The following is a 16,767-nucleotide window of genomic DNA, read 5'->3' as shown; positions in this document are numbered from 1 at the left end:
TTCTATTATTTCTTATCAGTTCATATACACATATTCTAAAGACATTTAACCAGTCCAAGATTCACACTCTTATCTGTTACACCATATAAAAATAGATCCAGTTAAGTATTAGGAGTGATTTCACTCTCCAAAGAACTCCATACAGTAGATAGAGTGAACACGCACAAGTTCAGTCACAGTGATGGTACAGTCTCACAAGACAAACACAACATCTTTTATTCCACAAGCAGCTCCAGTCAAAAGTCAAGGCCCAGATTTCTTAAATAAAACTCCAACTGATATAGCCTTCAGACAGAAGTATAATTTCAGATGGGTGTACTGGTCAAAATATCTGATAACACATCTGATCTTGTGATGGAGGTGAACATCTTGAGTATCTCCTCATACTCAACAAGACTGACATCCTGTACTGTACATTCTGAAACCAATGGAAGAATTTCCAATGACTCAAAGGAACCAATATTTTAAACTATTCCTTGTCTTAGGCAACCTGCTTTTCCTGAACTAGCACATGAACACATGGTTAACTACCCACTTCACAGCAAAAGGGTATTTCAAGTGGAGAACTACCTCTCTACGTCACCCATGTCTTTCATGGGATCCATTTTTTACAGTGGTTTCTTCCTTACTGTCATCACCAAAGACTTTATATATAAATATTCATCTATTTGTTCTTATTAAAGGTTCTGAACTTACCAAAACAGCAACGATGTTTTTTAGACAGTAGCTATAAAGGCAGCGCATTACTTTTTGGCACAGTTACAATGAAATTTATAATTTTGGTGCAGAATGTGGCAAGACTAAGGAAAAGAAAGGGCTTTTTTACCCCCTTTTTACCCCCACATAGATACATGTATTAATTAGGAAAAAAAAAGCAACTATATGCAAATTGCATTTTATTTGAATATTTACCAATTCAATCTTTACCTAATGCATTTCTTTTTTTTTTAATGAAAAATTACAATTGAGAGTTGAAAACAAGCATGCTATCACCTTGTCAACAAGATTTCCTGTTCTCTTTGGAGGATATTGGCAGTTACATTTGTGTCTGTGTGTATTACAGATACCTAGCTCATTCTGAGTCCTATTTACTAGAATAATTAAAAAAGAAAAAAGCAGATTCCTCCTATCTCCTTTTTTTTTTTTTTTAAGTAATTTGCTTCAATGATCTCAAAACCAGCTTATTATGGAGAAGACCTGCACACTCACATTATGATCATTATGCAGCCCAGATAAGCAGTGTAAATAAATAATAAGTACTATAGTGTAAGTAATAAGTGTAAATAAGTAATAACATCTATGTGGGTGAGCATTTTCAAGTTAATATAATACATAAACAAACTATTAACCAGCATTATAAACTCCATTGAATGCAATGAACTATGAACAGCCAAGGGAAAAGGCAGAAAAGCACTGGAAAGCTTCCTAATCTGTTCTCATGCACTGATGCTAGAAAAATCAGTAAGTTTAAAGAAAAGCACTGTTAGCTTGCAAAAACTTCTCAACATAATGAACAAAAGAGGAAATGATACTTCATGTGGACATACATAATTTTTCCCATAAGCGGTTGGCATTTTGTAAACAGTTATACCCCAAATAACTAAAAACCTTTTCAGCAGGCTCATTTCCCACCTCTATATTTAGCATGCAAGCCTCAAAAATACATATTTCTGACCTTAATAAGTCACTCTGTGTTAAAAGACAACATTTATTCATGAAACGCTGAAAAGGTTCTCACATAAAACCTCAAATGCCTATTTGTAAAAACTTTATACCAAGTGAGTATGATGATATATTAAACATACCTAAAATAAGACCATGGCATTTATAGTCTACTTTCTTTCACAGCACTAACAAACTACTATTAGTCTGCATTTAAATCCGCAGGGGTCCCTTTTTCTAATTCTCAGTGGTATTATCCCTTCTTGTGAGCAGAGTTAAACAGGCACAGCACTGCCTGATGGAGTCATCAGACAGTAATTCTTGAGCAACAAGCAGTTTAAGTCATCAGTGTCATTATACTGATTTCAACCCTCAATTTAAGTAATTTATTAGTGCAGATAGTTGGATGGAAAAGCTTGTATTATTTCATACTCAACCTTTGCCGTAAAACAGACCATAATCAGCACCTTTGAAAAATGTCAATTCCTTAGTTACAGTATAAAATATCAAACAAACTTAAGGTGAAAGAACATCGCATGTTGATCCCTTCAGCCCTTCTCAGCAGAAAGTCCCATTCCTGGTTTTGGCACTGAGGCAAAGTCCCTGCTCCCATAACCAGTCTGGGCATTATTTTTTAAAATCTCTAAAATGCTGAGATTTTGACTCATTATATAGTATCATAAATTACTTAAAACCAAGGCTTGTTCTGCCTTGGTACCCACACAATCAATTGAAGACATCCCCCATCAAATTTCCCAATGAAGAAGACAAAACTGTAACACAAACCAATTAAACACAATAGGATACAGACAACTCACCAAGACTCAGCAAGGCAGGCAATCTAGGGGCTGTGCATGCGGGGGGCCTCACTGCTCAGATACATCTCAAGCATGCTAGGAACAAAATTGGAAGAAATATATTAGTCATTTTTTTAAGGAAGACACAGAAAAACAAAAATACAAGACTTAGCACATGGCACTTTTAAGCATAACACAAGGAGGGAAACAAACTCTGCAGAGAATTATCTGCTTTTCCAGACATAACTGCAACCCCCTTCCAGTTGCACAATCACTCCAGGCACACAACTTCCTCTCTACCTGCTGCCTGCTGCAAATTCACAGTGATAGCAACTAAGATGTTTACATTAACTTACACAGTACGCAGCCTGTATTTTCACAAAAGAATCTGTGGGAACTCTCTGTAAAAGCAGCTGGTTCCTTTTTTTGGCTGACTGCTTGGCTGGTTGACTTTATAGCACATCAGTTTCAAATCTCTAAAAAGGAGAAACGGGTGTTCTTATAAAATGTCTTTCAACCATTATTAAAGGTTGTACATACAGAAGCATGTTTCTTCTCTGAATCTGCACTTAACAACACTCCTGACCCAAGTGACAAGTATCAGAGGACAAATAAACAGAAAGCTTTTCATTAGTATAGAGCTGAAGAGTCCAGTAGAGCAGAACACATACTCTGCACAGGAATACAAATTTCTTCAGAAAGAGGAGCCTGCCATTACCCATGTAAATATTACACCTGCATTTTTGTTTGCAGGTAAAACAATATTTTATGTCAAATGTATCCAAACAATATACTAAAGAGTTTTCTACCTTCTTATTCTGACAAGCAAAAAGGCAGATCATAAAGAAAATGGAAGATACACTATAAAAGTTATCAACAGGAAAAAAAAGTACATTGATTATGCCTCAAAAGAAGTGGAATTTAGAAACAACTTCATTCTTTCTGTCATCTCTGCCATCTCACAGAAACCTTCTTCAAACAAACTCTGCTTAAGTTCTTTCAGTCACAGGCAGGTTACCAGTATAGTACCAGGCTATTCAGAGGTGCCACTAACAAAGAAATATTCTTATAAATACAGAGCAGATATAACTACATTATTTCCTCAGGAATTCCCAAAAAGCACACAAGCCCTACAGATCATAAACATGGAGTTTCAAGAGGATCCTCCTTGACAGAAAACATCATCTCATAGAAGAATAAAATTTAAAGTAAACCACTACTAGATCTTCTGATGATTTAGCAAGACTTACAGTGTCTGTTAGACACCTGCAGTTCAGAGACACACCAAAGGGAAACTGCTGCCAGACCAAAAGATGCGAGCTGAAGCCCCAGTCCATACTAGGGAAACCTTTCCCACAGAGGAGCAGTGGTGGTTAAGAGTGCCTGTGGAGAGAGAAGCATTTCCCCTGCTGCATGCCAGTGAGAATGACTATTCTATTACAATTTTGTTTCTTGACAACTAGTGTGGCTGCTCACCATTATTTTCCTTCTGCTGATTTTTTTTTTTTTTTTGGGGGGGGGCAGCTCCGGATCTACAGGGCCTCCAGTACTGTGATTCTAAGGGTCTGCACACAAAATAACCTGGCTCCTGACCATTATGCCTCAGCCCACAGAGTGCCATGTGGCAATGATGGAAGTGACAAGTTTTGCTGATTCTCATTTGTTCTATTCATAAGGCTTAATAATAATACTGTCTGAAAACAAAGACCATATATTTTCAGAATAGAAGCACTGCCTTCGGAATACTACTAATGAGATCTTTCTTTCCAAACAAAACTCTTGAATTATACAGCAACTAGTGACAAGCTTATATACCCAAATAGATGTACGACCTGAGATATTCCAGATGTATTCCTCCAACTGAACTAGACTGTCAAGAGAAAAGTGATGAACATGAAGTGATAGACAATGAAATGATCTATTATTTCTTTGCCTTCTCAAGCCCTTTCTGAAGCTTGAAATAAAGGAAAGCCAACTCTGCAGCAGCAGGCAATTCTGGTAGCCATGCAAATTCCCACCCATTTCCACAAGAATCAGGAGGTTCTTGGGATGCTTCTCAAAACTGAAAAAAAAGCCACTTTTGCATAAATAAAACCATAATTCTACACACTTGCTTTTTTCCAGCACCACCATTCAATGCTTCATCACACAAACACCAAAGGAAATTTTTAAATGTCAAATAATAACTAAAAGCAAATTATATAGCTCAGAGTAACAACCATCCTCTAACTTCAGACCACCTTACATCTTTATTTTCCATTCATGCACAGTCATTTCTTTCTTTTCAAGTGCAAAGGGACATCTGTATCCCTGGTACCAAAGATGTGTTCTCTCTTTGTCCCATGAAAACTGTGAGTTTTGAACAAAACACAGTAACAACTTTACAAACTACAGTTTAGCTAAAAGGGAGTGACCAACTACCACTTTCAGACATACTTGGAAGATACTATCATCTACAGTGTGCGAGCTTAGTGACCATATTTTTTCATCTATATGAAGTCTTCGGGTTCCCTTATACTAAGAAAAGGTGCCACAAATAATCTCACCATTACGTAGCTAACACTAGCTTCACACAGAACTGTAGCAAGAAAGGAGTTTGAGGCCTCATTAAAAATTCAGTATCTTTGTATCAAAGCAACCCATGATTCTTAAGAAAAAAAAAGCTAACCAAGCAAAAGTATGTTTGCACTGCAAATGCAAACACAAATTGGCAAGCAATTTAAAAGGAAAAAAAAAAAGCTTTAAACTGTGTTATTAAAGCTACATTTTATAGCCAGTAAGGTATCGACAGGTCAACTTTTAAGATAAATCATCAAGTATTCTGGACACACTGAAAAAAAAAATATTATATCTGTAGTTGTAAATTTTTATTTTGGAAAAAATAAAAAAAAATATTTGAAGAAAAGCTTTTTTCCTTGAGAATATAAATTAAATCTGCCAAAATGAATCATGTATTTATCTATACACACTCATCTTCCTCCACTAAGAATCTACTTTAGGAAATTGATAGAACAGGAGGGCAACATTGCTTGAGTCTCTAGAGACCAAGGTACAAATTTGTGTAATGGTAACAAGTGAAATTAGTCGACAATAATCACATTTATTCCTGAGAATAACACAAGGGGTTGGTCAGCAGGTCCTGACATTAACTTTTAAATAGTAAAGAATAAAGACTCAAGAGCTGCCTTGTGAACTCAAAGCATGGTGGAAGAAGGATGAAGAAAGTTATCTCCACTGTAGACTGAATGATAGCTAACTCTAAACTTGCCCAAGTATTATAACTTATGACCTTGGTATTGGGTTGGTTTATTTTTTAAATTTGATTCCATCACACAGGCACATGATGAATTTGTAAATTCATGAAAACACCTGGAATGAAAGTGTCAGTATATACTATTAGATTTAGATTTATTCATAGACAGACTTTCCTTCATTCTCATAAAAGTTTTCTTTCTAAATGCAATTTAGTACCTCCTACATGATCTGCAAGATACAAATAGATGACATACTGCATTGTTTTTAATTTGAGTGATTTTCTTCAAAATCCATGGGGCAAGGCTCATTAGAGATCAATACTGACAGCAATGGAAAACTAAATCTGTTCACACACAGATGAATTACAGCATAGGCAGAGTAAGAGTGAAATTCCATAATAATTCTGACCTAACAAGTAAAATGTTATTTCACTTTCCATGCCCATTCTTCAATCCCAGATTTTTCCACTGAGGCAGCCAATAAAGCAGCCAATTGTGATATGCCCACTATAAATCCTACCAAAGAGCAACAATATGTCTTACATAGCTCACTAAAAAAGCATCAAAATAGCAATTCTTAGTCATCACTACATCAGATATATGGTCTCACTATGTCCAAGTATCCCCACACACAGAAGCTCACTGTGATCCATACTACCCAAGATTTATGGTTAAGTCAACACATTCAGTCGATATTTTAATTAATTTGTCACCCATACTTTCTGTCCTTTCATTAATACATTAATGGCTTCCACACAATGTGGACTATATTAGCAAAACACAAGTTACCCTTTCCAAACAGTAAGTAACTTCTTGAAGCTTAAAGACAAACAGAAAAATGTAATTAGGCTTTACAGAGAGCCTTGCATCTTAGCTGCAAAAAGCAAATGCACATTACAAAGAGGCTTCTAAATATCTAAGGAATGGGAGCACACAGAAAGAGTGAGATTTACTATCAGTTATAACTGCTAAAATGACAGCAAAGCAAGAATAATATGTGCCAGTAACTGTATTAATGGGAGATTGTTATGGAAGCCATTTAAGGAAATGCAAGACTTAGAATCATAGAATGATGCAGCTGCAGAAGAAAAAAATGTGTGTATTGTTATATGTTGTTGCATGGCTTCAGACATGTACATTAATGAACTAATTTCAAACTTCAAAATACCAAGCACCCCAGTGACCATACACTTTCCATAGGAATTGTGCCTATTTTATTTCCATAAAGCTCTTCAGTAAAATTTCCATGACTATTTAACTTGAATAACCTGCAATTTCCACAGAGCAAGATTGAAAAATCATAACCAGTAACAAAACGCAGTGCAGTAAATTCACCACATTCAAGACATATTTTTCAAACTATTCATCAGCCCAAAGTAATTGTAGAAAATCAGCAGAAGTATTCCAAACACTCAGGAGAGGAAATGCTGTTCTAGGTAATAAGTAAATGCAGGGAAAATTCATTTCTTCCACTCAGTTTTTTCATCATGTAAATACGATTTCTGAATACCCACAACACTGACAAAATAGCTTTAATTTAAAATCTGGGTTTAAAAAAATCGCTGTCTGGGGGGAGGAGGAGGGGTCTGTTTGGTTGGGTTATTTTAATTTTGCATCCAAATTGATCAGACTATACAAGCTGTCATTTTTCATGTCACACTTCTACTTGTTATGTTTTGAAAAGGCTAAGACATTGAATCATTAAAAATAGGGAGTGTTTGCATAATGTAAATACTGCTGACAAACTACTAACCGTAGAACTGGTAAGATGCCTTAGTAATATGTAACCACTGATGTAATATTACAAATTATTCTTACTATTCAAAGTTGCCATTTCACCAGTATGTATGCCTGTGCAAGATGCTATTCCAACATAGAGCAGGAGTCCTGGCAACTGTATTTATTCCCTGAAATCTTAAAATATTATCATAATATAATCTATAATAAGTATGTGAAATACACATTATCTCGGCTCAATTATCATGATCAGTAAAAGCTAAAGAATACTTCTATAAGGCTTAAAATTCCCAGGAGAAGAAGAGCTCAGACCCTGTCTGCAAGCACACAATGGAATCACAGCTGACGATGCACATCTTTTTCTGGATGTCTCCATATGCTCAGGAGGGTATTCCCCCCCCCCCCCTTTTTCTTCCTCCCCTTTTCTCACTCTCCGCCTCCCCTGCTCCCAGCATTACATTGAAGAATTTGTTATTATCTGCTGCCAGGAGTACGAGAATGTTTTAACAACTAACAAAAATAAAGTAGTGCAATGAACTTCACCTCATTTAAAAATAAAAATAAGGGATCCTGCCAGAGTAGCCATCTGTAACCAAGTTAAGCAAGAGTAGAAAATGGGTGCATGAATGGACGCTGTAATACCGCCTTCTACAAACTAAATATCAATGTTACTGTTCTTAGTTTAAAATGTGTCACACAACAGCGTATACTGTAGCAACACACCTAACCTCTGACCTCCAAAGCCAAACACAGAAATAAGTGAATACTGAGCGTTTTAATGCCTGTAAGAATACAGGAGAAACGTGTGGAATTTGTTAAATACTTTATACCTACTTGCATACAGGCTGTATTGTTTAGACAGGACAAGCAAACACACAGAAAAATGAACGTGGCAAGAACAGTTTTAGCTCAGTGTTCTTTCTCCAGCACAAATTAGCACACGGCAGACAAAGAGAGTTATGTTTATACCTGAATTCGGTACCAGTCTTTAGTTCAGCTTTTTCTTTTCAATGAACTGACAGCATCCTCGAGGCTTAGAGCTCATAAGCCCCACCAATTCTGGTGTCAGGTGCTAGAGAAACTCCAGCTGAGTGAAAAAGCCCAGATTTTGCCAGTGAGACAGTGACATCAGCAACAAAGGCAGGGAGCAGAAGACAGTGGGCACTGGAGCAGCAGCTGGCTTGCTTGCTGACTTTGTTCTTCCTGCTGCAAAACCTGGGCTCCCTGCAGATGGGCTAGCTCTTACTGGCTTTTCTGAGGACAGAGGGAAAAGCTGGGAATGCCTCTTCTGACAGAGCCCTTCAGCCTTAGAATGAGCAAGTTATATCCTAAAGGATTATAAACCATAAACATTCTTAAATAAGTAATTTTAATTCAGAGCTTCAGTTTAGCGCAATACAGTAAATCCCTTGCATTTTCTAATCTTTCCACCAGAAATCATCTTTATTTTCACTCTCTCTCACATAACAGTTCCAGTATAAAAATGTAAACACAACTGACTTATTCCAAAAGTATCATTCTTGATAGCAATAAAATATTCCTTCTCCAAATGCCTCGAGTTGGTACTGACAGCAGCAGGACACAAAACAAGGAACATAAGGAGATGTACAAGTTTAGTAAAGAAGTGCTTTCAGACATTGCAAAGATACTGATGAAGCCAGTCATACATGGATCCTCTCCCTAGTAAAGACCAAAAGCTCAAGAAAAGTTGAGAAATCACCCAGGTTCATGCGCAATAAAAAGACTATGCTGGCTGAAAAACAACAAAAAAAATAAAAATAAAAATTACAAGCACCTTTGTCAGGCATTTAGTGCACAGCACTCACCAAACCAAGATACAAACATCTTAAAAATTGCATGATTCTTCAAATATTTGCACCATGTTAAAAAGATCAGCTGCTCTTCTTAAAGTTGTTTTCAATCTTTCTGAAGGTTGAGTCCCTAACAAAGTCTTTTCTTCAAGACTGTAGACAATGAAGACTAGCTACAAACATCAAGCTTATCACAGCACTTCTCATCAATTTAGGGATTAACCATTTGGGGAAAATTTACATCTTTCTTTACCTCGTGTGGCACAGCAGAGCTGACTTCTATGTTCCAATCCTCAAGTAGCCATATCATCAATGCAAAAGGAAGAGACACAAATGTCAGCGTCCATACATGCCTGCATACATGTCTGTACATGCAGATATGCACAAGCCTGGTATATCCTATGTGTGCCACCACCACTGACATGAATAAGGATATGTCCTAAAAAACACAAAGGAGGTACAGTGCCTACACTGAATGGGATGAAACAACTGGTTTCCATTCACAGCAGCCTTAAGCCTCATGTAAGCAAACATGAGCCCTACTTTGGGGAGTGAGAGTTTTGGTGTCACATTAACAACAGTGTGCAACACTGTCATTTCTCCAAGAGTATTTGACAAGCAGAGCAGCAGCTCTTTCCCTCTGGTCGCTCCCAGAGGATTCGTGCAAGAGTGGAGCCCACCAGGTGGCCAAACGCAGCTCTCTGGTTGTAAAGAGCCAGGAAATTAACTGGCTAGAGTTGATTTTATAGTTCAGTACATAAAACCCAAAGGGATAAAAAACAAACGACTGCGTTCAGCCACAATGGCAGCAAACTATGAACACTACCAACAAAAAATAATACTTTAAGTAAAAAGACTGGCAGTCTTAAACTACTTACTTATTTACAGCAGCAATAGAGCTCGGCTCCGTCATAGCCAGACACTATATGCTTAGCTCAAACTATACTTAAATGCCATAAAAATATTATTGGTTCAGTTCTAAAGCCTATTCACCTGCTTCCTACCACGCTGAAAGAAAAGAGGTGGAGGAAAAGATGAGGATAAGTACAAGAATAATTGATTATTACAGCATGAGCAGGCTGTTCTCCTTTTACAAGGAGACTCTTTCCTGGCTAAATTACAAGTCTATTTAGCCACTGGGCCCCCACATATGCACACTTCAGACTAACACAAACTCAGGCTAATACAAACTTAAGATTCAGATATCATTATTTCCCAGCAACTACCAGAAACCTCCTTGCCTTTTCTATTTTTATTATTATTTTACTTTTCCTTTTTTATTATTTTTTTTCCCTCTCCTTTCTCCCTCCTTCCCAACCCCTTCTTGCCAGGTTCTCGGGCAGGTTTCCTGCAGCCAAACTACGCGGCCTGAATGCCCCTCTCTGGAAGGAGAGGCACGTGATTCCCGGCCTGGGAAGAAACGCTCAGGCCCGAGCGGAGGCGAAGGAGCGAGGGGCAGCGAGGGAAGAGGGGACGAGGCGGCTCCGGTTACACCTCGCCCCGGGGCCACCGACGAGCGCAGCGGCGACGGCAGCGAGCACACACCGCCCCCCGCGGCGGCGGGAGGGGCTCAGCACCCGCCCTTCGAGGAGGCGGCGGACACAGACCCACCCCTCCCCCGCTCCCGCGGAGCTGCCCCATTGCGGCCGCCGCCGCCTTTGCGCGCAGCCCCGCGGCAGGAGAGCGGGAGCGAGCGGAGCGGCACCCGCCCAAAGACCCCGCGCACAGCCGGCTGCAATCCCCCCTTCGCCGCCTCCTCCTCTCCCCGCTGCTCCCCGCCCCGCGCACACACACGCAGACACACGGCACTGCGGCGGCCGGGCCCCCACCCCTCCCCGGGCAGTGGGGAGGCGGCAGCCGGGCGCCCCGGGCTGCGCTCGCACGCAGCTGTGCCGCCGCGGCCTGCCCCCTCCCCACGGCACAGCACGGCACGGCGCGGCGCGGCCCGGAGCTGCGCGCACACGCAGGCGCAGCCCCCGCGCAGAAAGTTAAGAGAAGTTGCCCGCTTTGCCCCCTCCTTCCCCGCGCGGCTCCAGCGGGCGCACCGGCGCAGGGGGAAGGAAGAGGACAGGGCACCGGCCACCGCGGCCCCTGCCTGACGCGGGTAAAGGGGCAGCCGGCTCGGCCCCGCGGAGGGAAAACGGAGCGGCTCGCACACTTGCGCACCAAGTCGTTGTCAGCCAGGGGAGAGGAGGGGATGAACACCGCCCTGCTCCGCAAGTAACCCCTTCAGTCACCGGGGGAAACCCTCCCTCAAGTTTTCCTGTTGCTGTGTGCTCGGGAATGAGGAGGAAACGTCCTGAACAATCCCTTGAAAATTGCCCTCCTTGCACCCCAGCTGCCCCATCCTTCCCTCAGCACGGGCAGGGCAGCCCCTGCCCTCGGACCAGCCGCAGTACCCCGCGCCTCCCCGGCTCCACGCACTTTCGCCCCGCTGTCCTCAGCCAGGGACGCGGAGAGGCGGCACCCGACCTCCGCCTGGCCTGAGAGCAGGAAAACGGCCCCTCGGCTCGGCAGGGTGGGGTGCCCTGCCACACCACCCCCAATCCCCCGCTCCATCGAAGCGGAGGACGTCCCGGGGAAGTAAACCCGCGCACCCCCCACCCCCTCTTCTCTAAGCCCGGGGATGCGAGCACGATGCCCCGGCAAGGGGCGGCCCCGCGGTCACTTGCCCCCGGCTCCCCCCCGAGGGGCCGCAGACCCCCGTCCCACTCCCCCCCAGGGAAGCCTCCTTGCCGCGGCCGCGGTGCCGCCCGCCAACGCCGCCCTTCCGCGCACCGGCGCGGCCCCGGGCGTCCCCCCGGCATTACACAAGGCGGCCGGGGAGGCGCGGGGGGCTCAGGCACACCCCCCGCCGCACCGAGGCCGAGGGGGCGTGCGGGAGCCGTTACCGGGGTCAGTGCCGTCTCCCGCCGCTGCTGCTGCGGCTGCCGCCGGCGCTGACCTTCGCTTTGTAAGATGAAGCTGAAGCTGGGGCTGCGGCCGCCATGTTCCCGTTTTAATAACTGCCTGCTTGTTTATTTCAATGGAGACCCTCCCACCACTCGCCCTCCTCCTCCTCCCCTTCTACCCAGAGGAGGGCTGGACGGGGAGGAGGCGGGGGGAGACACAAGTCACTCCCCCCTGCCCCCGGGCACGGCGGCAGTGGCCGGGCCCCGAGCTGGGGTAGACCGGGACGGGCGGGCTGCGGCGGGCGGACTGGGGCTCCGCTGTCCCTCGCTGATGCCGGCGGCCGGAGCGTGGGGTGCTTCGCTCCCCTCCCTCTCCTCCTCTCCCCTCCCCGCCGGCGGGGACAATGGCAGCCGCCCCGCTGCTCGCAGCCCTGCGCGGCGCCCCCGGGTGCCTCCTCCGCGGCGCCCGAACGGGGGAGAAAAGGGAAGGGAAAGGAAAAAAAGTCCTTCGCCCTCGGAGGGCGAGACTTTAAATGTGGCCCTTTGCGGTCCGCCCTCGGAGGAACCTCGCAGTGAAGTGGGACTGGGGCAATCGGCCCTGGTACGGCTTCCAGTGGCCCGTATTCACAAAAACAGGGAGGCGCGGGTGGGGGGGGGGAAGACGGCACAGTCTTATTTCCTTTCTTCGCCCCCTAAAAATAAATAAATAAGTAAACATAGACATGATGAAAATCGTGTCACAAATACACAGCATCAGCCGTATGTCCCTCGCAGGAACGGGGGGATGAAGATGGATGCAGGCTTTTCCTAGGCTAGAGGAGTGAATACATGAGTTAAAAATTATTAAGGGCTGTAGGGCGATTGTTAAACATTGCCCTTTAGTTCAAGAAGCAGTCCACGGTGCAGAAATTCTGTCTCAAAGGAAAAGCTTTACATTTGTACACGTGTCGATAATGGCGAGCTATGATCCGCACACACTAACAATAGTTATTTTTGACGTTTTCTCACGGGTATGCAGCTCCAAGTTTTTCTGCAGCTATCCGCAGATTATGTACATTGTTATGGATGGTATGGCTAACTGCTTGCAATTAGGCTGGTCCAATACTTTTTTGATCATAATCGTTTTTTCTCAGATGGTTGCATTTTGCCCTACTGTGCAGCATACAATTTCCCATACTTGTGTCTGACTCAAATATTTTTTAACTTTTTTCTTTCACTGGGCAAAAATAGTTCAATTGTTTCTCCAAACAAATTAAAGGAAAACTGTCTTTCCCACTGTCCTCCCCCATATTAAAAGAAACTTTGCAACCAAGTCACTGAAAACTTGTAATATTTTCTTCTTCTGGAGAAAGATCTCAGGTATGGAGGGATGGCCATCAGAAATCTATTTACATGCAATCCCGTTAGGAAATGGGGGTGGAGGGATTGTAGTTTGTGTATGCTCAATTAGTACTTTGCTGGTAAAGTAACCCGAGATCCTATCTACATTAAATGCCACTGGTTTAGGGGGAGTACTTTTGGCATCGTCTCCAGGAGACAAGTGGGCGTGCTCCAGCACTGGGCTGCAGCAGCTGGAAAAGACAACCTTTCTGAGGTTGTCCCCACCAGTCCTACTCAGCAGAGAAATTGCTTAATGTTCATGAAGCTCTTCCACCCTGCCCACACACCAGCAGGCAGCAAAGAGATTAAAGGTTAATTCTGTCTGGAAAGCAGAGAAATCACAGAGAATTACCTTGAAATCAGATGCCAAATGAGAGTAGTTTGTATGTAAAGAAAAAAAAAAAAACAAAACAACAACCTGGGGCAGAGTTGTGGAGAGACAGAGCTTTTCCTCCAGCCTCATTTGTTATATCTGTGCAAAACTCTGTAGCAAATAAACTAACAGTTATATGGGCAATAATCTCATTTACCTCACAGTTGTGATTCATTCGCTCTCCTACACTAAGTGAAACAGTGGCCTGCTAAAAAACATATATATTTTTTTAATTTTACTACCATAAGCAGTCCAGTTTAGAATTGCACAGGTAATTTTAATTCCAGTATTTATTTATGAAAGCTTGTTTTTTTTCTAACTTCACATTCCTTTAAAGTAACCAACAGTCTTAAACTAGCATGTAAATACAGCAGGGAAGGCAAGGAAGACCTTTTAACTTGTTGCAGAACCAACATAAAAGATAGCCCATGTAACACAAAGTTTATGATCTCAACACTGACAAAACTCCTTGACTCTGATGTGGCTGAGGGTCCTCCTCAAACTGGGTGAGGGAGGGGGTTCAGCTACATACCTAGACTGAGATCCACTGACATTTGTTACAAACTTCTAATTCATGAGACAACGCATTTTGTTATCTAAGGCCAAAACCCTGGTTACAAATATCACTGTGTGCAAAGACCAGTAATTATGTTATTCCTAGCTGCTATTCTTTAAAGGCAAAGCAGCATTTTCCAGATAGGAAATAGATTTGATAAACACACTTCAGTGCCGGCTTTTATTCAGCATTACAGCTCTTCTCTGAACCTTCTCCAGTGTCACCATTGCTGCATTATGCTGACTAGAGCTGGCCTTAGTTTTTAAACAGAAGATTCTTTGGTTCTAAACAAGAGTAATGTAAATTTTCTGTCATCCTCTCATTTTCATCCTCCTCGCATTTATACTTCTGCTGGCTATTTTGCTCACAGCATCACTTTATCCATTCACTTAATAATTCACTGTGATCTGCAGATCTTTCCTGGTATGAAATTTAACACAGAGAGAAGGCTTTAATTATTTGAATGTCAGTGGAGTTTGCTTAAATTTCCTCTAATAACTTTTTTTTTTTTCCCTAAATCAACAGGAAAAAATCAAAATCTGAATGCAACCATGTTTTCCTGATCAGTATAGCCGTATATTTTCAATGTTCTTTCGTCTTACTTAATTTTTCTTACATAACATACTAATTAAAAAAAATGCTACACAGGGTACTGTGAGTAAAACTAACATGTGCAGGTGTATTTCTAACTGATTTTCAAAAAAGTTAAAGCTATCTATCTTTCCATAAGGTGAAAGGTTATGAACAAATTGTTGAGTGCTTGTGAACGTGGTGGGCTGCTCAGGTACGGTTGCTGTCTCATAAAGTTCTATCTGCAGCATTAATGCATAAGGAAGAAGGGTTTATGTGCATCTGCTGACACCAGGGCTATATGGAATACAGCTGTTGGTGCACAAAGCCTTTTTCATGAGCAGTTGCATTTACCCTGTAGAATCACCCTGACCACCTTTATGGGGAATCGAGTCCCCACTTACCCAGTAACCTTTCCAAGTGGATTTAAATATGATTGATATGAAACCAATAAGGTTTTTGTTGACAGAGTATACACCTAACTCAAACCCACAAAGAAACAAAATTAAATTTAAAACTATTTAAATCTACTATACCATCTTCACCCTCTTTGGCATGGGGGGGTACTTGTCAAGGTCTTCTGGTTGAACCCCCAGCTCCATGTAGGGGCAGTTTTCAAGTTATACCAGGTCTTCTAGTGTCATATCCAGCTTTTTACTACCTCCAAGGATGAGAGTCCACTGCCTTTGTAGATGACCCATTTCAGTGTTTGACCACATTTGTGGATTTTCCTTCTCCCCTGATACCTAACAGGTCTGTTCTAGCTTGTGCCTGTTTCCTCTCACAGTGAGAAAACCACTGTGGCCCTCAAAGAAGGCTCCATCTTCTCTATACCTGCCCACTGGGTGGCTAAAAAGAACAGTAAAATTCACACCAGCCTTTTCAAGACTAGTGGCCTGACCTTCTCAGCATCTTCTTGTACATCATGTGCTCCAGCACCCTCACCACTCTGGTGACCTTCCTCTGGATTTGCTTTTTAATGTCCAAGTCTTTTATGTACTGGGGAGCTCAAAACTGCACACAGTAATCCAGATGCGATCTCAACATATTCCATGGGTATGAGTAACCACTTTACCCGCTGGATATTCTTTTGCTATTGTGGCCCAGGATGCTGTTGACCTTCTTTGTTGCAAGGTCACTGCTGACCTATTGTTGCTCACCAGGACTCCCAGATTCTTTTTTGCAAAGCTCTTTTCTATCCCTCAGGTCACAAAGTGGATGGCTGATCTGTCCGAGATGTGAGATGCTGCACCACCACTTATGGAACTTCACATGAGATTCCTGCCAGCCTGTTTCTCCAGCCTGTTTCTCCAGCCTGCTGAAGTTCCCCCATTGCAATGCACTAATCACTCCTTCCCAATTTAGGGTCATCTGCCTGTCTTACCACTGAAGTCACTGACAAAGGGGTTACACAGTATCAGCCCCAGTATCCACCACTGGAGCACACTGGCTACCAGCCAGACCTGCTACTGCTGGCCGCAGCCCTTTGGCCCAATGGTCCAGCCAATTTCCCACCTAATTTACCTTCTACTTAACCCAGCTCATAGCTCTCCAGTGTGGTTAAAGGCGGTCCCTGGGTGATTTTGCCAAAAGCTTTGCTGAAGTCAAGGTAAATTACATCCACTGCTCTCCCCTTCTCCACAGACTCAGTTTATTTTGTTATGAAAAGCAGTCATGTTGGTCAAGCAGTCCCTTTGTAAACCCTTATTGCCTGTCCCCAGTCACCTTCTTGTCTT

At 42.6% G+C, this 16,767-nt stretch overlaps 1 protein-coding gene across 9 annotated transcripts in view; it reads right to left on the bottom strand.

Annotated features, from left to right (window-relative positions):
• NCOA2 (nuclear receptor coactivator 2) overlaps positions 1 to 12,328 on the bottom strand; it is a 194,472-nt gene extending 182,144 nt beyond the window's left edge. For 5 of the 9 annotated variants that reach the window (XM_062633207.1, XM_062633208.1, XM_062633206.1 and 2 more), the window contains exons 1-2: positions 12,153 to 12,292; positions 2,481 to 2,555 (exon numbers count right to left, since the gene is read on the bottom strand). The gene's annotated coding sequence lies outside the window, so the exon portion shown is untranslated. Of the gene's footprint in view, positions 1 to 2,480; positions 2,556 to 2,815; positions 2,924 to 12,152 lie in introns of those variants that run through there. The other 4 variants (XM_062633210.1, XM_062633214.1, XM_062633215.1 and 1 more) reach the window with 2 other exon arrangements.
• Positions 12,329 to 16,767: the final 4,439 nt, after the last annotated feature.

This window comes from Pezoporus occidentalis, unplaced genomic scaffold (genome assembly GCF_034315485.1).
Source record: "Pezoporus occidentalis ecotype Australia unplaced genomic scaffold, CSIRO_AGI_Poc_V1 ctg4, whole genome shotgun sequence".
Lineage (NCBI taxonomy): Eukaryota > Metazoa > Chordata > Aves > Psittaciformes > Psittacidae > Pezoporus > Pezoporus occidentalis.
The sequence above is the reverse complement of the archived record's forward strand: the minus strand, read 5'-3'. Positions and strand labels throughout refer to the sequence as shown.